The sequence below is a fragment of the Lagopus muta genome, chromosome Z (genome assembly GCF_023343835.1).
Source record: "Lagopus muta isolate bLagMut1 chromosome Z, bLagMut1 primary, whole genome shotgun sequence".
In the NCBI taxonomy this organism is placed as follows: Eukaryota; Metazoa; Chordata; class Aves; order Galliformes; family Phasianidae; genus Lagopus; species Lagopus muta.
This window is the reverse complement of record NC_064472.1, coordinates 59888389-59916367: the sequence shown is the minus strand read 5'-3', so window position 1 is coordinate 59916367 and position 27979 is coordinate 59888389. Positions and strand designations below refer to the sequence as shown.

Below are 27979 nucleotides of genomic sequence, written 5' to 3'. Positions count from 1 at the left end.
TTTTTTCACTTGTCATCTGTTTTTTTCACTTAGGATTCACACTTTTTTTCCAATAGTTGTAAAGGTCTGAGTGTTAAAAATACTGGATTTAATTGTCTGAGGAAAAGAGTGAAGATTTTATGGAAACCACCAAATATCCTGTGACTGGTGATAAAATTGTAAGTGCTGGCAATGCTGATTAGAAAAGGATTGTTATGGTATTAAATAAAAGTTAACATAATTCAATAAATTGAGAATTTTGTTTTCTTAGTTGAGTGTTGTCATGATTGAAAGGAATTTTTTTTCCACCTTGTTGTGGATCTGAGGAGACAAAGTTGTGGTTAGAAACTTCTTATACTGTTCAAGAATCAGAGAAGGAAGTCATAAGCATTAAAATGAATCATATTCTACAGGTGAATACAGTAGGCAGAAAAAGCTAAGTTGCATTTTCTACAGCCAAAGGATATCGAACTACTCTGTTTGCCAGATATCTTAGATTTGGTGTCTGTTTAAAACTGTAATTTTGGAACATTTTATGCACATGCTTATCTTTATATCTGAGAGTAGTTTCTTTAAAGGCACATAAGTGTTAATACGTTGAGGGACAAAAACAGAGATTTGAGACCTCAAATGAGGTAATCAATCACAGGACATCATGGAGCAAGGTCTGATGTAAAAGGTGCTTTAAGACATAATCTTAAAATGTGTGGTTTTAAAGTAAGATTTTCAAACATACATTTTTTTTTATATGCCACTTCTTTCATCCAGAAAAAAGGGAAATAAAGAGGAAAGGAAAGAAAGATGAGCCAAATGTACATATTTTGTTAACTCATGTTAAGGCAAAGCTCATTCTTACAGCTGTACCCCAGCTTTGCACTCTTCAGTCAGTAGGCTTCCTTACTTCAAGTGTGTGTCCAGCTAAGAAGTCTCAAAGCAAATATGCTAATATCCACTGTTCTGTGTTCTGAGATGCCGACTGCTTGAAATTCAAACCTTCTACATCTGGTTAAGAAAAAGGGAAAACAGAGATCCTGAACAAACATACCCTCCATACTCACAGAGTCCTACAGCATTGGGATGCTGGCCTGAATACCATCTTAATACAACTTCCAGAAGCCCAGGAAGGAGGATGGTGGGCTAGTTTTAGTTAATTTCTTCCTCTGTGCGGTGGTCATGCTTCTGGCACCTGAGCCTCTGCATTGTCCCAGTTGTGCTTACATGCATCCACTGGTGACCTTACCTACAGCAGCGTGGAGCACGAAATATCTCACAGAATGTGTCAGTTGGGCTCCCAGGCATTACTATGCTTGTTCTAATAATTTTCCAGCGTGTTCCTCATGCAGCTTTGCTTTAGATAAATGTAGCAGCTCTTGCTGGTGTTTTTTTGTTTTTTTTTTTTACAGGCAGGTCGCCTAAATTTTGATAGTTTTCTGGACCTGAATCACAACTGCAGCTTGCTGCTGTGAGAAACAACACATTCTTTTCCTCTATTTCATTTTTTTCCCCCCATTTTTTAAATAGTTTTGTTCAGGTATGGGATGTGACAGAAAAAAAGAGGGAGGGAAGAAACAACACACTGCTAGTAATTGTGACCTATAACTGGAGCTGGTGCTAGAAACTTAAACCATTATTTCTTTAAGATACGGAATGCTTTGCATAGCCTAATGCCATGGCAGTTGACCCTACTGGGTCTTTTCTGAACAAGCTAGAAAAAACAGAAACAGGCGGGTAAAGTTGTAAAAAAAAAAAAAAAAAAAAAAGAACAAAACCAGTGCTTTGAGCATAAAATTACTAAATAATAGAAATGGTATTTTCTGACTTAGATGTTTAAGAAAGGCTCATGAAAGAGATGAATATTAAGCCAAACATTTGTTTGGCTTTGCTGCAGCCGGCTGCAGGAATGTAAACTTTTTTTTCAATGACTTCAGCTCCTAATTTAAAAGCTAGGATTTTTAGCAGTGAGCAAGAGACTATATTTGGCCAAAAAATTCTGCTGGCTTTACTTAGTTACCCGGCACATTCAAAACAATACTCCTTTATCAAAAAACAATAGTCTGTTTTATTCACAGCACATGTAGAATTTGGACCATCCACCAAATTCCACTTTCTTCTCTTGCAATATGTCTGTTGCTGGCTAATGAGCTGCGACAGTGCCTGTGCTTCATTTTCAGCAAATTAAATTTATGCCTCACAGGAATTGTGGTCTGGTCATGGCACAGCTCCTAGGTACGGGTGGGGTTTGTTTCTTCAACCAGTTCTCGGTTACCCACATGGGTACGTGCTGTCGCACCACACAACAACATCTTCTCTATAATAACTGGTTTAAGTAGCCATTTTCCCCACAAAAGTGGATCCCATCTAATTTACTTTGTGTTTACAGCACTCCCTTTCAAACTGTATTGTTGGCACGGATGGGTATTTATGCAACTTTTATTTTAAACTATTTATTTAGAATTGAGACTTCAGTAAGACTCGCTGTTGGATTTATAGAGTGTGCTTAAAACTGAGGTTCTAAAAATGATGTATTTCAAAGGGAGGAAGCAGACAATGACCTTACACAACAGGGAGCCTCTCCTCTGCCTCGGCTGGTGCTGCGGGAGCTGGGCATGCTGTGGGTGGAGGGCCACCTCTTGCAGTAGAATGTGAGCCTCTGTGTTTGTGTGATAGCACTTGATTAAAAGCCATCTGGATCACATGGAGTAAACTGGATGTAAAGCCAACAAGCCACGTTAGAATCACAGGCATCACAGAATGGCTTTGGTTGGAAGGGACCTCAAAGCCCATCCAGTTCCAACCCCCTGCTGTGAGTAGGGCTCTCCTACCAGCTCAGGTTGCCCAGGGCCCCATCCAACCTGGCCTTGCACATCTCCAGGGATAGGGCACCACAGCTTCTCTGGGTAGCTGTGCCAGGGTCTCACCACCTTTTTGGGTGTCTGCTCTTCCTCAGCAAAGAGAAATCTGGTGAGATGTTCCATGGCTCATCAGTATGATCACAGATCTGATATTCACCTCTGAAGTAAATGAGAGAGAGCACGAGGAAAGAAAAGATGCCTCTTCCTCAGCTGTGGAGAACAGAGCTGATGCAAAAACAGCACTTAGAAAATCTGTTCTCCTCAAAATCAGGGATAAAAAAAAAACCTCTTGCACTTTTCAGAAGGAAGTTTCAAACAAGACAAGCTTCTTCTGATGGAGAAAATATTATTTGATGAATCAATTAGAAAGAACTTTTAAAAATAGGTGAGCTGAGAATTTGTTCTCAGTGTGTTGGTTTTCCATAATTAGCAGGAGAATGAGTGGCAGTATGTACATGACACAGAGAATACTTTGTGTTCACAAGCAAAACAGTATGTTTGAAAAAGGAAAAATTTTACCTAAAAAAATATTTGATTCATCTTTCTTATAAAGCTGTAGCTTCTTACGTCTTTCTCCTCAGTTCCCACAAAAGTCCCAGAGAACCTTTGATGTTTGCTCAGCAGGACTCCTTGCAATGTGTAGACAATGCAAGAGAGTAATGTAGGAAAAACCCATGTTAAGGATCTGACTTTCAGGCTTCATGCAAATTTCAGTAACATCCATAACATTACAATTTTAATTTCTATGACATCCCCATGAAATAATTTTTATTTTTTATTTTTTGTTTTGCCAGATATGAAAACTGGGACACAGAGAGGTGAAATGACATAACTGCTTGGAGTTACTGACATACAAATGACATACATACTTGGAGTTCAGCAAGGAAACTGACAGTAGGCATCAGCACTCCCAACTCATGGTACCACACTGAAACTTACAAAACTCTATTTTTTCAAAAGTCCTTTTGATGATACTGCAACTAATAGCACAGTTGTACAGTGATGAATGGCAGTCCAGTACCCTTACAGACAAGTTAGTGAATGGACAGTATTGAAAAAGAATTCATAATAAGATGACAATCTTTACTGTGATGATCATATAGTAAATTGATAGCTGGGTTTTATGCAAGATGTTTCATTACTTGTTTTCTAGATCTCTGCCAAGGAGACAAGTAGTATTGCATTAAACACATGGCTCGATGCCTTTCAGGAGTTAATTTACAAGATGCTCCTGCAAATTAATTTTTATTTTTTTTTTACTTTTCTTCTTTGCTTGTGTATAAGTAAAGGTGAGCTTGGGCTCACGTAATTTGGATGTTACAAAGTTTAGTTAATTTGTGTTTCTGCAGTACTTTGAAAATACAAAACCTCTTCAGAGGGCACAATCTTTTTGTTTTTTATCTTACTGTCAGTTATGACTGGCCCTTTTCTCACGCTGACACCAATGATGGTGAAATTTCTGCAGAGCAGCAAAAAGTGCCATTTAAGTGGCAGAATTTGTTTTCGAGCTTATTTTTGATTACCGAGTACTGTTTCATTTCTATTCCTTTTCTTGAGCTGCCCAGAGACTATTTCTCCATGCCAGAGATTTGGACGCATCTGTAGAGTGAAGTCCAAATTGTCAAAGCTGCCAGCTTTCAAGTGGTCGCAGACAAGTCTAGGTGGCCAATGCCAGGGAAGTGTTGTTGCTGAGCATTTTCCTTATTTAGAAGTGGTACCAGATGGCCTCCAGTGCAGTGAGCCCCCAGCCCTGGGGTACTGAGCAGCACCTAGGTAGGGTGGGGGGGACACCGCCATGCAGGCTTTCAGGAAATTAATTGTGCACCAGCAGGTAATTTGTTATGAGCAGTGTGAGGAGGTTTTTTATTTTTTTAGTGGAAAGGACTTGAGTGAATGTGCTAGTGTGAAGTGATTTGTAATAACAGTACAGAAATTTCTGGAAATGCATCTGTGCGTGCTGCTGTTATTGCATGCCATTTTGAACTTGCTTGTCTTCAGGTGGTGTAAATGGTGCTTGTAGGATGAAGCTTTGCCCTAATCATCATAACAATTTTGGCAGTGATTATACATGTCTTTAAGCCCCTACAGAAATGGGCCAGTGTTGGCTCTCTTTCAAAAATAATAGGAAGCTGAATTTGCCATTTTTGCTTGCATTGCCCTGTGTGATACAGTACACAGTTTGGGATGCTGGCATCTAAAAATAGACCTGGGCTTTTTCCAGGAGAGTCAGAAAGTAGTACCCCTGTTGAAATGCCTTCCTAGAGTATAAAGGTAAACATTCAAGTAGAGCTCTTTGTACGTAAATATTTTCTCATGGAATCTAAGGGACTCAGTTCTTACAATGCCAAAAAAAAAAACCAAAAACAAAAACAAAAGAACAACCAAAAAACAAAAAACGAGGAAACAGAATGGTGTGTTTCTTGCTTCCCATTTTACTTTGGGGGAATTTTGTAAGCAAGCTTTCTGCTGAACTCTGAATTTACTCAAAAGCCAACAAAAACATGTTTTAAATGATACATGCAACAATAAAAAATAAACAGTTTCCATGTAGACTTTCGATTGTTAAATTATTTTATGACAAAAGCTAGGAAGTGAAATAATTCTAAATATAGTGCATAAGAATTTTCTTATCAGTTAATTTTTTTAGAAGCTCTACACTTAAGAGCACCATAGTAACAGCTCTGCAAGCTGATTCTTCATTACAGTTATCCACCGAGAGTTTCACTGAAGACATTTCCTCTGGGATCAGAGACTAAAAATCAATTCTGATAATATTAGAACAAATTTAAAGAGCAAAAAGCCCTAGAAAATACGTGATGAATAAACAGGCAGATCTTTATTCCCTTTGTGGTCTTTTTCACCTCTTTTTTTTTTTTTCTTTTTTTCTTTTCTGTGCTGTAAACAGACACAGTTGGGTTGGAGACGTTCTTTCAAGGGATATTTTTTGGAAAAACGTGGAATCATGCCCTCTGGGTTACAATGATGCTTAATTTACATTGGTATGTTAGTTACCAAGTTGCAATTATTGACCAAATGTGCTGTCACAGAATGTAAGGAAGGCATTGCCACCGCCAATATGGGTTATCCATGATTTGAGATGCCTGCTTAATACACAATTTCTTTGAAGACTCCAAATTGCCTTACTTCTGTTCTGCCAGAGTTCTCCTGGAACATTTTAGCCATAAAAACCCTCAGGGCTGACTCCTGATTTTGAGCGCTGAAGCCACAAGGATCAGTGAATGCTTGTGCATTACAGTCAGTGTTGGGGCTGCATTTTGCATGGCTTTGCAGCCTCTGCAGCCATGTGGACAAACTTGTTCTAACCTCGTGCTTGGGTTTAACTCACCACATTCATTCAGTGAAGGCTTAGGCTATCCTTATTGTGTTTTATCAGCAATTAAACAGTGCATAGGGTGCCCCAGGCAGGCTGGAGACTGGTATTACTGGAGGGGTGCCAGCAGAGGTGTTGCTCTCCGCACTACTCTGTCATCACTGCAGCTCTGGTTCTGCACCACAATGGCAGTGCACTAGGTAAAATAACCTGAATTCTCACCTTTCCTTAAGGAAACAGCTCAGGATAAACAAACTCTATGGTTCTAGGTACTGCCACACCTGTGGGCTCTTGTGCTGGAAAAAAAAAAAAAAAAAAAAAAGATGTCTATGGAAAACAAGAGGTTGGCTCATTGCTTTTTGTGACTTTTGGATATTGTCTTCATCCTGCCTCATACATTTAGTCCATATTGCAAGCAAAGACTGGGCCTGGCACTGCGTGGGGTGCTCGGTACTGCTTCTATGCTTCTGCCTCATGTTTCTCAGAGGCTGTTTTTGGGAAATGCAGCACCAAAAGCGTCCTTAACCAAGGCATGTCCCACACCCAGAGAGGAGAAATGGACAGTGTCAGCATTTCTGAGAGCAAATCTGCAGGAACAAAGGAGATAATTGTCACTTGTCTCACTTTCTCCTAAATTCTCCTTGCTTTGCTATTTAACACTGTTTTCTCTGAAAGCAAAATGAAATGCAGCCTCCTTGAACTTAGCTGATTTAGCAGCTGGAAGGTGAGGTGAGAGTGAGGCAGAGTATGGAAATGCTGTGCTGTGGGCACCACTGGTCTGCAGGACATGGGCATAAATGGTCTGCATCCCATTCCCCACATTCCCATGTTTCGTCTACACCACTGCAAGCGCTGTGGTGCCTAAGCTTAAGAGTGCCATATGTATTTCAGGACTCCTGGCTCCGTGCGAGGCAATGGTCTATACCAAATCTAAGTGTTGCAACATGATGTTGAAATCATATAGCTGAAAAATACTGACCTCAACAGAACCCAAAGGAAGTGAGGCATAAGATACGCACTCATGCAAAATGCTCCACCATGATGCAGGTGCTGGTGGCCTAAGGTACCAAGCGCCCTTTGAAGCAGCTGCTATTTAGGGCCTGTGATATCAACAGTCTTTACTTTCATGGGCAATAGTCAAGCAAAGAGCTGATAAAACCAAATGAGTGGAAGAGTGTTATGAAATATGGTTGGATTACACTTTTGTCTAGTTTGCCCTTTTAGCAAATGTTTATATGATAATTCCCTCATGACTAGAGGAAATTGTGAATTTTGTGTTGGAATTTGAGCAAAAGTGAGCACATGTGGGTGTACACTCGAAAGACAGAAGAAACAGGATGGACCATCAGACATCACAGGCTAAGAATGGAGAAAAAGTGAGGGGAGTTAGAAAAAGGAGAACACAAAGGGTTCAAGTGTTGAGGAGACATTCTGAGATGAGGAAACCTTTAAAATGATAGCATAAAGTTATAAAGTGGTTGTATACCAAATTTAGAACCTGGGAAAAAGGAAGTTATATATGCCACACAGAATTTTATTTCAATATTATGTTACGTTGGCCGGAGCAGTTCAAGACCAGATTAGCCTCTATCAGACGCAACAATAATGTTTCCCGATTATTAATTATTATTTTCCAGGATATTCTTTTGTAGTCTCTCTCACCTGGAGAACTCAAACACTCATGTTATTAAAATCAGGGATAGATGAAGATTCAGAACTTTCCTAAGACAAAGGGCAGTAAATACTGACAAACAGGTATATGCAAGTAAGGGAAATGAAAGAATAGTGAGCTGTGGAATTGCCCATAGTTACTGTTCTTTGCTTTTAATTCCATTTTTAGCCCTCAACAAAATAAAGGTGTTGTGATATCTGATGTGAGCTCAGAAGGATGTTTAAGTAATGTTATTTTGAGGCACATCTTCAGGACATGCAGCTGAGAACCCTGTGCAATTGTCCAGCACCGTACACAAGGAATTAGCAATTTCTGGGCAGCACAAAACTTACCAGGGGCAGAACAGTGTCAGCGCTTTCACCACAAAATCATCATTGTTAAGCAGACAGAGAAAATGTCTGAGTCATTTGAGTCTGAGGGAGTGGCAACCATACAAGATGGAAAAAGAAAAAAAGAGTATTTCCAACCATTTTCTTGGTTAGAAACATGAATAAAATTAGTGCCAAAGAAAATGGAAATTTGCCATTTTGACAACTCATCACATGATTTTAAAACATCTTGAAAAGAAAAGCCAGCATTGGCTCTCTTCGCAATCCAAGCCTACAGAATACAAAACCTTCAGAGAATGCCACGAAGCTTCTTGGTGATCTTTGGGCCAGTGTGAGTTTGCTGCGCTTTTGAGATGGAGCCCAGGCAAAAATTTTACTCCAAAGCAGTCTGTGAATTCGATCTACAGCCCTCAGCAGCGAAAAAGTGCCATTTGTTCCTTCCTGATGACCAGTGTGTGCTGGGTAAAAGCAGAATGGTGAGCTGCACAGAGGGACACACGGATTTGTGGAGCTGTGTAGGGTCAACTGGTGCTCAGAGAAACAGGAGACGTTAGCCAATGTGACTGTGCAGCAACAGAGAAAGGCTGGTGCAAGGGGCTGGAGGTAAGGTCTGCCAGCTGCCTTCTAAACAGAGCTGTTGGCTTGTTGCAGCAATAAATATCATATACAAAAAGATATCTTCCTAAAGATATCTTCATTCATTTTATGCCCAGAAGACAGGAACTGCAAGTGAGACTTCATGATTTGCATTACTATTTTTCATTGGGTTCCCCCAGAACAGAGCTGCACTGTGTCATGATGATTAGCTTATTGTCCCCATTTAGCTTTTCAGTGAGGTGTGAATACTTTAGTGCTGATGCACAGTCAGTTTTCACCGGTGTTTCATCTACATTTCATCATGCTGGGAGAAATGACTCTTTCAGCATTTCTGAGGACTGCTGTGAACAAGTTAGGCATGTTTCCTCATAGTTTTGTCACGAGTTGTAATGGTGCTCCTCTTTCATGGGGTGCCACCTCAATTTAGGGGAATTTTAGATTGAGCAGTGTTCTTGTATTGTAGGGTTTGCTTTAAGCCTTTGGCTTGAATGAAGGTACACTATTCTGAGCAGAGGCTGTGTAATGGATACTCACAGTCAACTGATTTTTGAAAGAAAAAGACATTTACGATTTTCCTCTTCACACATTTGAAAAGAAAAGGAGACAGGTTTGTCTCCTGCATTACTTTTATATTGTTGCAAGGTGACTGATGTCAGTACAGTGAGCTCCAGATAGGAACAACAGATGTGGATGTTGTTAGCAGGTATCATCTGCTGACAGTAGGACAAACACAAATTGCAGCCTTTCTTATGGTTAAAAATCCCTGCCTTCCCTGAATGCGTGACATCAGGTGTCTTGGGAAGAGTTTTATAATCTCCCACTTTGTGATCAGATTTGAGGTCTAATGCCCTATCTTGGCTAAGTGTTTATTTTGTAAATGAAAATTGTTCTTCTGCCTTTTGTCCTTCGAAAAAGAATAACTGGTGCTATATGAGATCTGGTTTCTGTAAGGCATATATCTTAAATTTAATTCTATCTTTAACTGGACTATGGCTTAATGTAGAGGAAAACCAGAGGGTCAACTTGCCAATGTGCTCCTGCAGTGCTGACACCTCTCTTCTCCTTTCAGAGCACCTCCTCATTTCTGCCCATCTCTCAGGGATACTCTCTGTTCATTAAGCTCTATCCTTTCTGAGACCAGTCCAGCTCATCTTGACATAAAATCTTGTTTTCATCCCAGGCCATACGCATACAAATTGGTTAAGCTGCCACAGGTGATATTGCCCTGGTTCTGGAAAGCTGTACTGGAAGAACAAGATCCCTAAAGCAATTTAGCTTTACGCCCAAAAGGGCTGGAAGATTAGGGGCTTCATTTATCTTATCTGCAAGTGTCTTCCAGTGTACCACTGGTGTTTACATAAAAAGAGGATATATGTTGCAGGGGCTGAAAACAGATATTAATGAAAATTCCTACAGCAACTCGTGTCTTTGGTCAGCTCACTTGGGTGAGTTACGAGTGGCACGTGCCTGCTGGCTCCCAGCAGTTCTCCAGGCAGGTGACACGACTCTGCTTTCCAGTAGGAATTCTGCATGAACACGTGCTGTGTAACGTAATACTGTGCCGCTCCCTTCCAGAGTCTAAGGATTAATGTTGTGAGGGAAGAACTGTCTGCTGTTGTGTAGTTTAGTACTATCTAATGTGTTAGTCTTTAGATAATGTACTAAATTCATTAACTATATTAAAAATGGAGAACTACTATACCACTGAATTTGAGTCCATCAATGAAATAGTCCTCCTTTGGCCCATAAATGAATTAGTCTATTCTCACACTCCATAGATGATCTCGTATATTTCCCTGTTAAAATTAACAAGGATAACAAGGCTCTATGCAGAGACACAGAGACAGTGAAGCCTCAGAGGGAGACTTGAACACGTCAGGAAAGGTAATCTTTAATGATTGCTTAGGTCATGGAAAAAGACTTGGCTCGCAGCTCTCAGATATCTGCCCATGTTCACACAACAACTGCATACTTCGTAGGCCCATTCCAGGCAGCTCTGGGGCAGGCAGTTCCCAGTCCTTGACTCCTGATATGCCAACATAAGTTGGCAGAACTTCACTTTATAGGAATTTAAGCATCTCTTGGGAGCAGGTTTCACTGGTCTGAGAAAGTAACAGGCTGTTCTATGCTTTCCTCTGCTATGTCTGAGTATTCCCTTCCTAAACCCTCCTAACGTGCTTCCAACACGGGTAGACTATTCTTGACTATAAGGTGTGGTCAAATCTTGAATTTGTCCTTTATTCAAGTACCCTTTACAATGATCACATCTGTCCTGACATGAAGTTTTTGAGTGGAGATGATATAACCTAAGATTAACAAAGATATTAAGGTGGATATATATATCTTTGAGGTTTCATGAAAAAAGTTTGAGATATGGCTATTTACACTGCTTCTGGTCAAACTTCATCTCCAGATGATTCTGTCCTTACCGAGACCAGCAGCAACTCCACTATACAAGGAAGAGTATGTAGAGGTTAAGTGCCTGCTTGTATACAGGAATGTCCTCCTCCTCACAGCTGTTGAAGTTCTGTCGTGGTCAATCTCCTTCAGCCTCCTATCCCTTTAAGGTATACAAAGGATTTAATTAAAATGCAGCATTTTTGTGGTGACAATGTGCAAACAAGATGCATTTGAGAAAAAATGGATTTTGTTTTACTTCTGAAGTTTTTGACTGAAGCTAGTGCATCAACTACCTGTTTTTCCAGGTTCTTTGGTACCAGTTTATTCAAGATCAATCAGTAACACGGTAATGATATATTTCAAAAGATAACTAGGAAAAGTTAGGTCTGTCAGAGCACTGTTCTGTGCATGAAAATACTCTGTGCAGTGGCAGTGATGTAAGGCAAAATGTGAGACTAAAATTTGAATCAATGTTGAGTTGTCATAAGAGAGAATATGCTACAAAAGAAAGGAAAATGCACAGTATCTAAAATGCTTTTGGAAAGTTGACAGCTATCTCAAATGAAGGGTTGACTTACACCAATAAAGGGATGAGATATTTTCTGGTAAATGTGGATTAAATGGCATCGTAAATTTGGATAGCTGAAGACATAACCGAAAACCTTGTGACAGCTTCAAGTAGTGGCAGGGTTCAGTCAACACCTAAAAAGAAACAGAGGAGTGCAGAAAAGGAAGAGAAAGAAGTGGCTTTGAAAACTACATCAGAGCTCCAAGCACCACTGAGAAACATTTTGCTGATGTTGCATGAAGTCTGCTGGGGCAGGACCTCCTGCTTCTTCTTTCACTTTGAGGACGGAAAGGGAAGGTGGGGGTGAAAGAGAGTGCTGTCTGATGAAACTTTGCAACAAGGCTGGTCTGCACTTCATGTGCCTTTTGGCCAAAATGTTCTCTCTCCTCTCCTCTCCTCTCCTCTCCTCTCCTCTCCTCTCCTCTCCTCTCCTCTCCTCTCCTCTCCTCTCCTCTCCTCTCCTCTCCTCTCCTCTCCTCTCCTCTCCTCTCCTCTCCTCTCCTCTCCTCTCCTCTCCTCTCCTCTCCTCTCCTCTTCTCTCCTCTCCTCTCCTCTCCTCTCCATTCTTTTTTGTTTTCCTTCTGCCAGTGTTTTGTTAAAGCTAGCAGATCTGCAAACAGATGTTTGTTTAGATCCTGACAAGCAATTATCAACCATCAAACAAATGTTTTCTTTCCCCAAAGCAGGATATTCATTTTCCTTTCCTTTCCTTTTATAAGAGTCTGTAAAAAGCCTATATTAGCAGAGTTAATTTAAGACTGTTATTAAAAAGCAAGTGCTATCATTCTCATAGTCCTCCTTGGGGCCAGATCCCAATTTCTGGTTGAAACAGATTGATGAGAATAATTTCACTGATTTCAGAGAGGCTAAATCTGAGATAGGATATTCAGTCTTCACAAGAACATCCTCCTCTGGCCACAGTGGCTCTACTCTACCTGTGAACACTATCCTTGTAGAAAGATTATATAGACCCAATTGCTTTATCAAACACTTTCAGCATCCTTGGAAAACTATGAAAAATTGTTCAGAATTTTTTGTTACAAGATTCTTTTTTCCCCAAGAGAAATTGGCTGTATTGCAATACATTTTTTTTCCCCTAAGTAAATAGATATAGTTTATATCTTCTGGCAGCAATAAGAAGGCAAAAATAAAACAAGCCCTCACAAATCTTGGCTAGATTAATCTTCTAGGGTTTGATCCCTTGGCAAAACTCTGTGGTTTGGCTTTCTCTCTTCTCTTAGTATTGTGTGTGTGTGCCTCATTTTCTTTGATTTCATAGCACTATTTATGTTTATCTGCTAGCTTTTTTCTCAGTTGCCAGTTCCTTTTCCCTTTCTAGATTCTTCAACTACTTGACAATTAAATGCCCTCCTTTTCTGCTTTTTTTTAAACTTCATTTCCTCAGCGTCTGTTCCTCAGAGTGGGACACTGTACAAGCCACCTCTTCTGCTTTGTCTTTCCTTTTTATTTCTTCCCTAATTTCCTTTATTTCTCTGTCAGTCACTTCTTTTTTCTTACTCTGCATTCAGAAGGATTCAGTTCTCTGAAATTCTCTCTTCTTTTTTTTCCTCCTAGCCTTTTTGCCTTGTGCTGTTAAGAATTTGTTGATACAATTTCTGCTGTTTACGTTAGTATTTCCATAACAAATTGCAAAATTGGGCATTTTGGAAAATAAGTTGAAATTAAAATTGTTCTCTTATCTTTCTAGCAGGTTATACCTGGTAGTACAGGTTACATCTTGCTACCAGGTTATCCCTGGTAGGTTACATCAGGTAATACCTCCTCAATTTAAAAGAAAGAAAAAAAGAAAAAAAAAAAAAAACACAACTGGAAATTGCAACAATATATCTTGTTTTTTCAGCAAAATGAAAGGTGTATTTTCAGTCAAAAGTTTTTGTCATTGAAAAGAGGTATTCTGAAGCAAACCAGAGAATTTTCTGTTTTGATAAGGTCTGACAGAACTTATTTTTAAATCCAAGAACTCTATGGAAGTAGCATTTCTGATCTTATCACTGTCTCCTGAATTCAACCACTGACTTCCCATTGACTGAAGCAATGTTAGACCCATGATGTAGGACCTGGAAAGTAACTTTCAATATGGGGGCTTAAAAGCCTCTCATGAGCTGCAGGAACTTACAGCTGCAAGAATACTGTGCTGCTGAGGCTGCCTGGGGAAGTTCAGAGCTGCCTGTGCAGTCGATTGGAACAGATAGTCAGGATGCCAATCTTATCAACCTTTCCAGTTTGAGTTGTTCCTGCCTGTCATTGGTTGGCTCCTGGAAGAGAGTGCTCAGTCTGTAACGATTGTGTCTGTGCAAGGAGGTACAAGTTATTTATCTCCGAGTTGTTTTTGCAGAATCAAATCTGGATTTTTAAGACTATTTTATTTTATTTTCTCCAAAGTTCATTATATATTTTATCCTGTTTGGTAGACATTGTTCTAAACAATGTTTAATGAAAAAAAGTAGATTTAGCAGAGTCCAACAGAGATTGTGAAACATATTTATTTAAAGTACTGAAAATTAAAAGGAGCATCTTAACTTAAACTCTGATTTGGTCTCCTGCCAATTCAAGCAAAGATGAATGAGGGGTATTAAAAATGAACACGGTTCTTATTTTTGTTGGTTACATGGCCACCTTTCTCACTACATACATCAGTTAGCAAAGTCTGCTTTCAGCAGTGGAAATTTCATTATCACTTCTAATTCTGGTTTTGTAACACATTAAAGTTTCCAACAGTTAATGACTCTGGTTTCTTTCCCCACAGGTCTACCTTTCGTGAAAGAACACGGAAGAGGAAAGAAATGACAGTAAGACTGAATTATGAACTCTTAGAAGTCGAGAACAAGAACTGATTGTATTGTGAAAGCTGAATTCACTACTCGCGATTAACGCCGGCAATAGCAGTTGGCGGTGATCGCATGCACGAGATTGCTGAAGCAGATGGAGCACATGTATTACTCACACAGGTTAGGAAAGACAAAAAGAAAACATTTATTCCAGTTTGCACTGCAATGTTTAAAGAGCACCACAAACACAACTTTAAAAGCCTGAATTGCTTGGAAATTGACACCAGTGGTTCACTGCCTTCTCTGCAGCTCCCCTCAAACTCGAGACAGAGACTGTCCTATTATAGAAGTAGGTTTTCTTCTCCTCAGATCTGGGCACTTCTGGCCCTGAGATGAGTTGTGTCCCTGTCATTGCCATCCTACTAAAACAAAGACACCTCAGTTACTTCTTGGTTATCTACTTGAGTCAACTATCACCTCTCCCAGTGTCATCCTGCTGCAATCAAGTCTCCCAGAGGTGTTACAGCTCTTAATTACATTGTCTTCAGAGTGCTCAGAGGTTCACTGACAGAAGTGATTTCAGCATACAAGGCACGGCAGCAACATAAACTCATCTAGATAGTAGAGGTCAGTCCTGTCTGTCTACGTTAACCTAACAGCCTGTGCTTTTCCTCCTTCCTTCACCATTTGCCAAAACAGATACGATTTGTTTTTTCTTTGATCCCATGGAGTTGACAGTGACAGATTACTTTCAGTTTCTCATCCTGAGCCTTCCCACTTTCCTGGTGATTTGACCCGTGACATTAGGAAGATCTGTAATCACAGGCAGCTGCCTCTCTGAATAATGTGTAGATACTGCAGGATTGGTGGGATAGGACCACACAAGTCACTGTCTTCCCGTAGAGCAGCTGGGTCCTGCAGATCAGAGGTGGAAAATATCCTTGTGAAACTCAAGGGTTTTACAAAGGTTAAATTTTTCACAAGGCTCACTTCTCTAAAATGTCTGTTTTTTTTTTTTTTTTTTAAACAAAGTCAAGATTTCAGGGTATTTTGAATGTACATATTAGAGACTCTGATAGCAGGGACCCTATTAAACATGAACACTGATTTTGCAATATTTTAATATCCAACTGTGCTACAGGAATAGAATTTTTTTATTATTATTATTATTTTTAATTTTTTAAATTATTTTTTTATTATTATTATTATTTTTTTTAATTCAGTCTTCAACAAATGGAAAGCCTGTTGAGAGTGGGTTTTGATTTGTGGAGCTAGGACTACACCCTTCTGGGATCCAGCAGTTTGGTACCAAACACATGGCCAACTCCAAAAGCAATAACAGGCTCAACAATACTCCAAAAACAGTACTCAATAGTATAAAACCAAATGATATCTCATAAAATCATATGAAATGGATCTTTAAAGCGAACAGTTAGTAGAAGATTCATCAGAGGTGTCTGTGACTTTTAAAGTACAGAGCATAGCTCCAGATACAGAGCAATTCATGCTGAGAAGGACCTCAGGAGGTCTCTTCTCTGACCTCCACAAAGCAGTGCAAGCTTGGAGAGAAGATGGGGAGGATCAGGGATTTTCCAAACCCATCTCAAAGAACATCTCATCCTGGAGAATGCACAGCCTCCTTGGACAGCTTTCTCTACCGCTTGGAGTCCTCATGGGGGGAAAATTTCTCCTTGTAGCTTCAGCAAGCATATCTTGTCCTCACACCGTGTCCCATTGCAAAGGGCATTTCTCCATTTCCCTTGTTAGTTACCTGAATGGTCAGCTTTATTCAGTCTTACCTGTAAGTCGATGGGAGAGCGCTCCAGCAGCTCCTCCAGGTCACAGATAAAGATGATAAAGAGGTCGATTCTCACAAACGGGCAGTCACCACTGATACTAGTCTGCTATGTCAGTACCATTTGTTTGGAGAGTAAAAGCAAACTCCAAGAGATAGGAGAGTCTGGCAGATGAGAGAGCTCATGGACAAAATCTTGTTGTTATGTATGAGGCATGGTGCTATTCTGTACTGTATTAGAGAAAGCTCATCCACTAGGATTCACTATCTAAATCAGTGAATCTCTAACCTTTACAGCTGTCAAAACCTGTTCATTTCTATAAGACCCTGCTCAGAGTCTAACTAGTCTGATTAAAAGCAAAGTGGTTAGATTATATAGCTATAAGCTGTTTCATGTAAGAAATAATAAATGATTAATGGCATCACATTTTTAAGAGTTCTCCAAACTCTTTTAGCAAATGGCTGACCACAGAGATTAGGATTTTTACAACTGAATCATCAAACCTATTGTAAAGTCTCCTTTAACAATATTACTACTATGTCTCCATGGGCATAAAACAGTTGTCACTAGAATTGATTTCTGGAAGAGACTTCTCAAGGAACACTCAGATACTTTTAGTACAAAACTCCTGCACTGTAGCTCTCTGATTCTCAAGTTTGAAGGTTTCCAGAGCAAGACACAGGACATGGTATTTAATTTAATTTTCATTCAATTGTGTTTTCACAAACCAAGATGTTTGCATAGCCTTCACAGACACAGTAGTCAGTTTATGTAGACAACTTTGGTTGTCTCAGCAAGGGTAATTTCTTGTTTTTCTTGGTTGAAATTTGTGGATCAGCTAACGGCTGGGGGTGCTAAATAAATCATAAGACAGTGTCAGCAAGTTCTAGGTTAACACTTTGCTTATGCAAACTAACCTATTCTGTTATCCAAAACTTTTGCAGGTAAGCTAGCCACAAAAATCTTGCAATGCACAGGAAATAGTCTACATTTAGGGACTATCTGAAGGTTCTAATAAGCAGCAAAAATTTGCTCTTTACTTGAGGGAATTTCCCTGCATTACACAATACACAAAATAACCTATATTTTGACTGGAGTGCAATAGGCATACATGCTTGGAATTTTCTGTTCAAAGTTCTGTATATTGTTATATCTATTTTGGAAGAAGACTTTGGAAGCTTTCCTATGAAACTCTCAAAGGTCACTCTAAAAGCAAGGTGTTCATATGTGCCCATAGGAATAGCACCATCTGTGTCATTCTGCGACTATATAACACCAATTTTATTCTATCTTCTACATTATATTCCCTTGAGATTTCTTGATGCAACAGAAGATCACAAAATTGCTGCACCCAGGTAAGTGCAGCATCTGTGTAGAAAGAAACCCAACTGAATGCCCAATTACAAGGTCTGTTTTAACTATAACATATGTATGTTCTTGAGATTATGGAATTAGTAGTGTAGAAACTTGCACACACTCTGCTCCGTGTAGCAAGAATTTTCCTGGACTCCAAAACTGAACATGCATGGTGCTCTGTCCAATTCATGGGAGAGGAGATAATACGAGATGTCTGAGATGAGATATTTCAGGCTAGTGTAAAACCTCTTGAGCTCTTTCTGATTGTATTGCACGCCAAACCCTTATCAAGGACTCTTTTTCCTGCAGTCAAAACTGAGAGAAAAATTGTCAGCTTGTCCACCTCTGTAGAGACTGTTGTGTAGGTATAAGATCTTGGCATGTCGGCATGCCTGGCTGTCTTTCAGTGCACATGCTAAATGCAGCGAGTCCCAGGCTACCTGGAAGTGCTGCAGACACTGCATGTGTTTCTGTTTAAAAGTGTCTAATCCATGGCTACATTCACAGCACAGCTACAGCATTTGTTTGCAATTTCTGAATATCTGTGTCCAGTAATCCTGCTTGAGCTATTGGTACGGACCTGTTCCTATTGATCTGCCAGACATCTAGAAATCCCAGCATCCAGAACTTCTTGAAAAACAGACATATTTCTCAGCATTTAGAGAATGAAATCAGATATAAGGAAACTTGGACGGTATAATACAGCAACCACTGGTTCACTCTTACTGCAGTTGGCAGACATCACATCTACACATCCTCCTTTTATGCAGGTTGACACACTTCTGAGTAAACTCAGTAACTTACACCAAATGAAATTAACTATTTTCAAGATATATCCTCAATATTTGTTTTTTAAAGTCTTGTTAGGAAGTAAGAATATAGATGGACTTATAAAAGGAATAACAGCAAAAACAAGAATCATAGAATCATAGAATCACTTAGGTTGGAAAAGACCTTAAAGGTCATCAAGTCCAACCATGATCTAACCATACTACCCTAACTCTAACAACCCTATGCTAAATCATATCCCTGAGCACCACGTCCAAATGGTTTTTAAACATATCCAGGAATGGTGACTCAACCACCTCCTTGGGGAGCCTATTCCAGTGCTTAACCACCCTTTCTGTAAAGAAGTGTTTGCTGATATGCATTCTAAACTTACCCTGGTACAACTGGAGGCCATTTCCCCCTGTCCTGTCACCAGTCACTGGTGGAAAGAGACCAACCCTGCTCTCGCTGCAATCACTTTTCAGATATTGGAAGAGAGCAATAAGGTCTCCCCTCAGCCTCCTTTTCCTCAGATTAAACAGCCCTAGTTCCTTCAGGGCATATTCTCCGAGCCCTTCACAAGCCTTTTTGCTCTTCTTTGGACCTGCTCCAGCATCTCAGTGTCCTTTCTGTACTGAGGTGCCCAAAACTGAACACAGTACTCGAGGTGAGGCCTCACCAGTGCCAAGGGGCAGGATGACTTCCCTAGTCCTGCTCACCACACCATTCCTGATACAAGCCAGGATGCCATTGGCCTCCTTGGCCACCTGGGCACATGCAGCCAACTGTCCATCAGTGCAACATGATCCCTTTCTATCAGGCAGCTTTCCAGCTGTTCCTCCCCAAGCCTGTAGGTTTGCCTGGGGTTGTTGTGACCAAAATGCAGGACCCGACACTTGGTCCTATTGAAACTTATACAGTTAACCTTGGCCCATTGATCCAGTTTATCCAGGTCCCTCTGTAGTACCCTTCTTTCCTCAGACAGATCAACTCTCCCTCCCAACTTGGTGTTGTCTGCAAACTTACTGAGGCTGCACTCAACACAGATATATCAATGAGCATTTCCATCAAATAATGCATATTTTCTTACTCTCTATCAATGTTCTGGAGATGTAATTGCTTGCATAATTTTTTATGTTATTAAAATGATATATTAAATATGTGATGTTACATAAACAATAGAGCTTTGAGAGGATCCCACAGAATAAAACAATCAGAACCTCGTTATCCCATGGAGGCTGCAAATACCAATCTTGCCTACAGGGAAATACAACATAACTCTGTGTGGAAGAAGCACTTGAGTGATTTTTCCGAAAACAAACACTTAAATGCAGACTCTCAGAAGCCAAAATATCGCTGACAGTGACCGTCTGCCTTGGAGGTTTTATATTTTCTCTTCCTCTGTGCAGTTCCTTTTCCTCTGGTTGGCCACTTTGTGTTGACACCTCAAAGCTAAAAGCTGTTCGTTTCCCTCCCACTCCTCTATTTGCTTTTCTATCCCCACACGCTGGACATGCGAGGTAGAGCTGCTTTTGCACTTCAGAGATCAGCTCGATAGGAGGGCAGCGGAAATCAAACAAGCCTTCAAAGACACATGGGCGGTGAGGCACCCACAAAATGAGCACGCAGATCCAGAACGAGATGGGTGGCCAGCTCTGTCCCAGACAGCCCATCAACAGCCTAACCACAGGTCAGACCAACCCCAATGCTGCTCAAGCTCTCCTCTGGCATTTGCCACGAGGCCAGATATTTCTGCCTAAGGAATTTCCTCCACAGGGATTTTCTTTAAAGAGGGTGAGGGAAGTCAGCTGCCTAAAGAAAGTGCATACATATGTGACAGAATGTAAGACTTTGAAAACAAAACAAAAAAACTACCTGTATTCTTCTAGCTTGTTTCACCTCAGCCTCAACTTTCCTAGACATCGGAGAAAAATTGTTTGAAAGCTCATAAAAGTTGTTTTCCTATGTAAATGAGCTCAAGGGATTCTGCTTACTCAGTCCCTGCCCATTCCGTTGCCAGCAGATGTACGCAAAATATTCCTGGTTAAGACCAGCTTACTGAAGTCACTTTTTATTGTTCTTCACTTCATTTCACTAATATAAGACAGAACCTAGGTACTTTTGGCAAGAGGTGAGCCATATTATTTTTGTTATCAAAGCTATTGTACCCAAGCTAGAAACTTGCTTGAACAAAAATGACCATGAAAGAGAAAAAGAAGGGCCCTTTCCCCAAAGATCCAGTGGTCTAAGACAGTAGGCAATGTGCCCACATTCACTCAATACAAAATTTACTGTGATTTGTTTAATTCTTGATTTATGCAGGCACCCACAGGGCTGCTGACTGGAGTCTCAGTGGGCAGATTAATGCACTCACACATATGCAACTTGGAAGTCCTCATGGCAGGGCTGGGCGTCTACCTGAGCTTTCACTTTTCAGCTATTGTCTAACGTCAATAGCTTTAAAGTGAATTCCAGCAAAAATCCAAAAGCCCTTGCTAGATATACCTGGTCTCTTTTCCTTCTCTTTCAGCTTTCATGCCCACTTACAATTCTGTCTGTTAAACAGAAATGACTGGTTTTGTAATAAGGAAAAGTGTGATTTCCAGCTCTTGATCCAATTTCTTGTTAACAGAACTCTGAGTATAAAACACACGTAGGAACTTGGACAAGGTGTCGTTTTGAGGAACCAGCAGAGAAAATGTGCTTATAGCAAAGATTTTTGGAGGTTTGGTTTGAGGTATATGGGCAGGTTTCCTAGGGTGAGCTATCAGGAGAAAGAGAAGGAAACTGGTAAGTTAGCAGGGATTTTGTCTGTCATTGTGAGCATATGAGGGGAGAAGTGCCCCACACTTTTGTAATTAGCTTTCACTAAAATGTGCAGTAACGTCTTTGATTTATACTTGCCTGTAGTTTCCAATCAGCTAAGCTGTGTGCTATGCAGTTGTAAAGTATCTTTGATACTTACTGACTAGAACAAAGCAGGCATTAACTTTTTGTCAAAAAACAAAGTGAAATGCTGCATAATCTCCATGTTATGGTTCCTGTTCTCTCTAGTTTAATCTACAACACTGGGAATTTGTTATACAACAAGAAACACATTTTAAGAATTGTCACATTTTGTAATTCCTTTTTGTGTTTGGAGTGTCACAAGCATTGTGGCTCTGGTTCAAGCCAACTGCAGCCTGGAAAATGAAATATAATCTAAAAATACCATAAAAAATGGAAATTCTTAGCGTTAATCTCATGAGAGTCTTTTACATTCTGTAGTGAAGCTATCTGAACCTGAAGGAGACTGCCTGAAAAACAAGGATCTTTACTGTTTGTAGCTCACCACATCAATCCAGACTACACTGAGAGTCCTGTTCAGGAAAGGGTCTTTGTGAACAGACTGCTCCAATTGCTCCACCCAAGTGGCTACTGAAGAACCTGAATAGGTTTTCATGGCAGAGAGGCTCTCTCCTGAAGGAAAGGACAGAGGGCAGTGCCACTGAGGAGGATGAGCACCAGAATAGGCTAATGTTTAATATGCAGGCAGTTTGGATTGTAGCTCCGCTCCTGCTCCTGGTTTCTATGAAGGATATATCTCTTTGTGCAGCAGGTTCCTGACTGTGCGATAGGAAGTATAGCTCTGATAGAAGAATTGCAATGTCATTTACAAAGAAAGGAAGGAGAAAGGCTGCCTAGTGAGGTTGTGGATGCCTCTTGCCTGGAAGCATTCAAGTCCAGGCTGGATGGGGCTTTGAGTCACCTGGTTGAGGGGGAGGTATCCCTGCCTACATCAGGGGTGTTGGAACTAGATGATCTTAAAGATTCCTCCTAACCCAAACAATTCTGTGGTTCTTTGATTCTATATGGAATAAATCCATGCAATACCAGGCAAAAGGGAGAGCTGTAGTCTTGTGCAGATCCATCTATCAAGCTGGACAACATCTACACATGGACCTCTAGCGGTGTTAGAGGACAGAGGACTCAGCAGTAAAAGCTCTGTGGCTTCAGTGACTGGAGATGGTATGCCAATATCATGTATATGAAATGGAAGAACTGACTGGACCTTTCTCCCCCATTGTTGCTCTTTCAGTTAGGCAAAATTCTGTAATTTGCACAGATTGTATGACAGAGCTGAATAGGAACGTATAAAATTTGCAAATCTGCATTAAAAAAGTATCATGCTGCCAAAATCATTTGTATTTATATCACATCTAATGCTCTTAAGCAGTCCTGTGGGTGAACCTGAAGGGCTGAAGTAGTATTTTTATGCTAATATGCTGTAAAATGTCTTAGCAAAATAAGCAAGTCCCTCTGCAGTGGGTGTTTATTTTCCTTGATATGATTTAGAAGATTATCATGTGACAATCTTTTGTGTTGCATTTATAAAATGATCTCTAGGAGAATAGCACACTATTATAATACATTACAATCTAAAGTTGCTTGAGCAGCAGAAAGCTCCTAATACAGTGCTTCACAATGGAGCACTTAAACAGTTTAGTACAGCTTTCATGTACAGTATTTTAAAGAACTGCTATGAGCCCTGTTTGCAGTGCTTTCAGGAAAGCAGGGTAATATTGAGGAAAAAGCTCCTTACCAGAGAGCTTCCTGTCACTGAACGATCATGTTGCTGTTCCAGCAAATCCAGGTGGGAACATTTTCAAGGAAATGTCGAATACTTCTCCTTTTGCCCAGAAACAGCATAGCTATTTTTAGGGATATTTTCCATTGGCCTGCAGCACATTTCAGTTGCTGTAGCATAATGGAGAGTGGCATATTGTATGTTACGTTGAATTGAGAAAATGACTATGTTGCATCATGTCTGTATTTGGCACTGAAGGATGCTGAGATATTCATATTTCCTCATACTAGTGCCAATTTGTATGCAACGCAGATACATCATAAATAGCATGTGAGGTATGGGACGCATCCTGCGCTGCCTTGCCCCCGAGTCAGTTGAGTGTCGCAGTGCGATTGTGTACGGCTGGAGGCACTCCCACTGTGTTCGGGTCATAGTCTGTTTGTGGTCATGAGGCTGAGATTGCGTAAGTATTGCAATGCTGTTAACCCTCACGATCACCACGGACTGAGCAATGGGGACATCATGGGCTGATGTCATAACTTTTTGCTTTTACAAGTGGGAGGCTTTAGTTTTCGATTATTGCAACCTTTCTGTACATGTATCTCCATTCCCCCAGAAAATGGCGCGTCTTTTATGTGCAGATCTCAGCAATAACCAAGAAAAGACTTTCTGATTTAAATTGGAAAGATCAGCTACACTCTGTTTGGCAAGCTGAACTGCATATTAAAGTCACTTTTGATTTAGTCATTTTAAGAGATCCATCCCTTTCACAATTGCTTTCTTTAGCCCTTGACAGTGAGCTAAGGATGTAGTTCATTTTGGTCTTATTTAGAGAAAATTGCAAACAAAAATATTTCCAAAAGTTCTTCTGAACTATTTTTTAAGTAGTTGGTGAATACTGCATGAGTGAATTAATTTAGGCCGGCCAGCTTGCCACATTGAAAATAAGATTTTAAATGGCTCTAAGAACAGCTGTGTTGGGAGAAATTGGAGCAGAGGCCCCTTGTCCTCAGCATGCTGCTGGTGAGGACGAGTGGCTCCATTAGCACTGATGGGGACTTTGTTACAGACTGGAGGTTATTATTTCAGTCAGGATGAAATATCAGTATATTGACATTTAACCCTGTATTCTCAGCTGGTGTTAAGTAGCAGCTCATTAGAGGGGAACATCTATCCTATGGACTGCAGCAATGATTGGGATTTCATGCCCTCACATGGTTCCTGTTGCTGCTTGATGTGTAATATGATGTTGTGCATATCTTTAAAAAATGAAGACATGAGCCACATTTTTCTCTCCTATCTGTTTGAATGCAGGTTATAACATGCAGCACTACCACTGTTCAGGACTATCACACTTAATTGTGCTTGGTGTGCCAAATTTGTGATCTGAACATCACTTAAATGGATCTTGCACACTTTATGATGGATGCTGAATTAAAAAACAAACAAACAAACAAAAAAAAAAAAACCAAAAAAAAAACCAAACAACCCAAAACAAACAAACAACAAACAAACAAAAAACACCAAAAAACCCACCACCAAAACCTGAAAAAAACAGATCATTTAATTTTCTAATCAATTTACCAGATACAGGCTGTGAGGTATGGAAATATTTTGAGCATTTTCCATGTTTTTTAATGAAGTGTTACTCCAGTGTGAGGTGGATGCTGCAGCCCAGCTGCTGCAGCAGCAGTGCTCTGCGTGGACACGCACACCTTCAGCCAAGGGCAGACGGCTACAGGCACAATTCTCCACTTTTTAATATTTCTTTTCCCCAGTGGATAAACACCTACATGATTTCAGCAATACGAGTGCTACTATTTTGCCTTTGCATAGTTCAGGAGGTGGATGTGGTGGTTCTTGCAGGAGCTTTGTAGCTGGAGGGACCTGCCAGTCAGCATCAGGGTATATTTTCTTCTCCACAACCTGACCTGCTGTTTCCTCCTCCCTTAAAGTCCAACTTCTAAACCAGTGATATTCTGTGGAGATGTGAGATTTACGTTATCCCTGAAAGCTGTGGAACAAGTTTTTCCTTTTTTTGCAGAGTGACTAAGATAATGGGGAACACACTACCAATATTAAAACAAATGTGCGTCAGATCCCCAGAGGTCTTGGATGCCATGCATGCAGCATTTCCTCCAAACATCTGAAAACCAGCATCATTGTTCTTCTGGAGCAAAGGAAACAATAGGACACATCCATAAATCCTTTCAGAGAAGGGCAGAGATGCGTATGAAGCAATAGGATGCAGACCTCATGTTTGGACAGTAAATGACATAGCTGCGTGCAGGAGGCTCATTGGAATCCTCCCTTCCCAGATATCCCTTGTGAACAGGCACACACATACAAGCTTCTTTTCTTTGGAAGAATTTTTGTGTGTGTGTGTTTGTTTGTTTATTTAAATTGATATACTGTCAGAATAATTCTCTGCGGCTACAAAGCCTTGAATGAAAAATAAATGCTCTCCTCATACAATCTTAAATTTTTAGGAACACAATACATAGCACTCAAGTGGGGTGGAAGGTCATAAATGTCCATAGGATATCAGCATCCCAAGCTCCATTAAACTAGGATGTAACTCGGAGACAGTGGCAGAGATTGGAAATTGATTTTGTTTGGAAGAAATTATTTCAAAGTGACTGCATAAAACAGAGAAGTATGTTGTAATATAACTAAGAAAAATATTTCTTACCCTCAAAGCAAGGGACATACATTGTTTGTTCTGATTCAATATTTCATGTTTTGCCTCTATTAACATTATAGCCATTTTGGGTAAAATAATAGATATACAGTGGTAAAAGTGCAAGTGAAAAGAAGGAATACTGCATTCCCCAGGACACTGATTCATTTACATGATTAGAAATCGGAGCTCAAAGATATTTATACTTTAAATTAGTGCACGGTGAATTAAGGCATAACTGACATGAAAAGAAGGATTCAGTGGCATTAAGCTTTCCTGGGAGATGCTGAGCACTTTTGACTTTTGGCAACATCTCTAGGAACTGTATGTATTTTGTGGCCATAGATGTTCATTTCTACAGAGATGGGGAAATTGCCTATCAACACTGCTAAAGAAAAAATTGCATTTTAGTTGAGGCACCTATAAAGAAACAAGAGTTACTTGATTTCCTTTTTTTGGGGGGAGGGTTAGAGGGTGGAGGGGAGAAGTCTTCAAAAAGCATGGGACAAAGGTGCCTTGTCAATGTTACAACAAAAAGCTTGGAAAAATCTGTAACAATGGTATCTGCTCTAGGAAATATTTTTCTTCATAGTCTCCAGAAGAGACCTCTTAACAGCATTCCTAGGTCTAATCCTGCTTTCCTCATGATCCAAGACACGCACCAAATACCTCCAACCTCCCCTCCCCCCACTCCCCAGTGAAGGAGTGCTAGAAGTCATTTTGCTGAGTTGCCCCATGAGGCTGTTATTGAGTATCATGGAGAATCTTCAGAGTTCCAGGCCCTCACAGATGCTTCTGCACTAGTTCCAGTCCCATATGAGTGTAAACTTCACCAGTTCTTGGAGTCTTTTCCAGCCTTTGCCTCCTCATTTCTTTCCATGTTGCAGTACATCTGGATTGATGAAGCCTTCTGATACTGCTTGGTAAAATTACTAGAAGTGTCTGAAGGTAGTGAGTGACAAAGAGGGAGAGATCAACCAGAACAAAATTATGGTAGTAATTATTGGGAGCTCCTTCTGTCCTTTTGTATAATATTTATTTAATATATTTTTAATAGATTGGATATTGGAAGCTTTTATAATTATTCTGACGTTTAAACTCTACTCCTGGAAGCTCAGAGCTCGGTCAGTGTTTGACCTTTTGAAGCTGTGCCAAGTAGTTTAATTAATAATTACTCAACTTATTTATTGAAATTGAGGTTTAACGGAACTAGGCAAAACCTTCTCTATGCAGTCTAGTAATTGATACAGAAGCCTTTCTAGATGGGACAGATATTGCTGTTCATGCTTGAAATGTTGTTACTTTATTAATATGGCAAACCTAAAAATAAGTCCTTGAATACTTTTATACTGTGCTGAAATTGAGTCCAGTCACACACAATGTCAAGTGTTTTCTAACTTAATATTTGGGAATCTAGCCAAGAAACTGTGTTTTTCTGCCAGAAGTAGAATAACACACCAAGAATATTTCAGTACTCAACAACATTCTTATTAAAAGAACAGAGCCCTTTACAAGTTCTGCATTATTTTGTCTCTCTCTAGGTAAGGTGTTATCTAAAACACTGAGATCTGCATGTAGTTTGCATGCATTTTGTGAAAACTGAGGCTAATTATATAACTATTTTTAATCATTAACTTACATCATTGTAGTTCATTTGCTTTTAAGGCATTTAATACTAAGTTCACCAAATTTGGCTGCATAGAGTCAGACTGTTGAAACCAGTCACAATGAGTTGGATCCCTTATGTATATGCAAATCCTCCATAGCAGAAGAAGGTATGTAGGATACCTCAAACATGGCTGACACAAAGCAAAGGCTGCTGGCAAATATCTCCTTGCAGTGGGATTCCACATGATGCTGCAAACAATAACAACCAATCCTTATGTGAGATGGCTGCATGACTGCACAGTTATTATTTTCTCCTTATAAGGATTTCAATTAGATTCTATTTTCCAAAGCTGAATTCTCAAAAATGCTCAGCAGTGTGTTCACAGTGAAATCAATCTTTGAATTTACTGAAAGCAGAGTAAGACTCTCAAAACTTGAAGAACTTGTGGTCTAGCTTATAGAAAGCTTATAGAAAGACCCTCTAAGCATAGACAAAATAGTATTCCACGCAAAATAGCAGGGGAAGTTTTCTTTATTCTGTTAGAATATTCGAGGGTACCTACTAATATTTTCAGAGGCAAATATATTTATCCACACTTAATAATGCTTAACTAGCCAAAATTAGGGTTTCAGAGCCTAATACATATAAAATAAAGAATCCATAGAATATTCTTGCAAGGTTCATTT

General features: G+C 39.9%; 1 long non-coding RNA gene across 1 annotated transcript in view; it reads left to right on the top strand.

Annotated features, from left to right (window-relative positions):
* LOC125687302 (uncharacterized) overlaps nt 1-27979 on the top strand; it is a 53401-nt gene that overhangs the window by 16565 nt on the left and 8857 nt on the right. The window contains exon 2 of the long non-coding RNA XR_007374048.1: nt 14496-15144. This is a non-coding gene — a long non-coding RNA (uncharacterized LOC125687302). The remainder of the gene's footprint in view (nt 1-14495; nt 15145-27979) is intronic.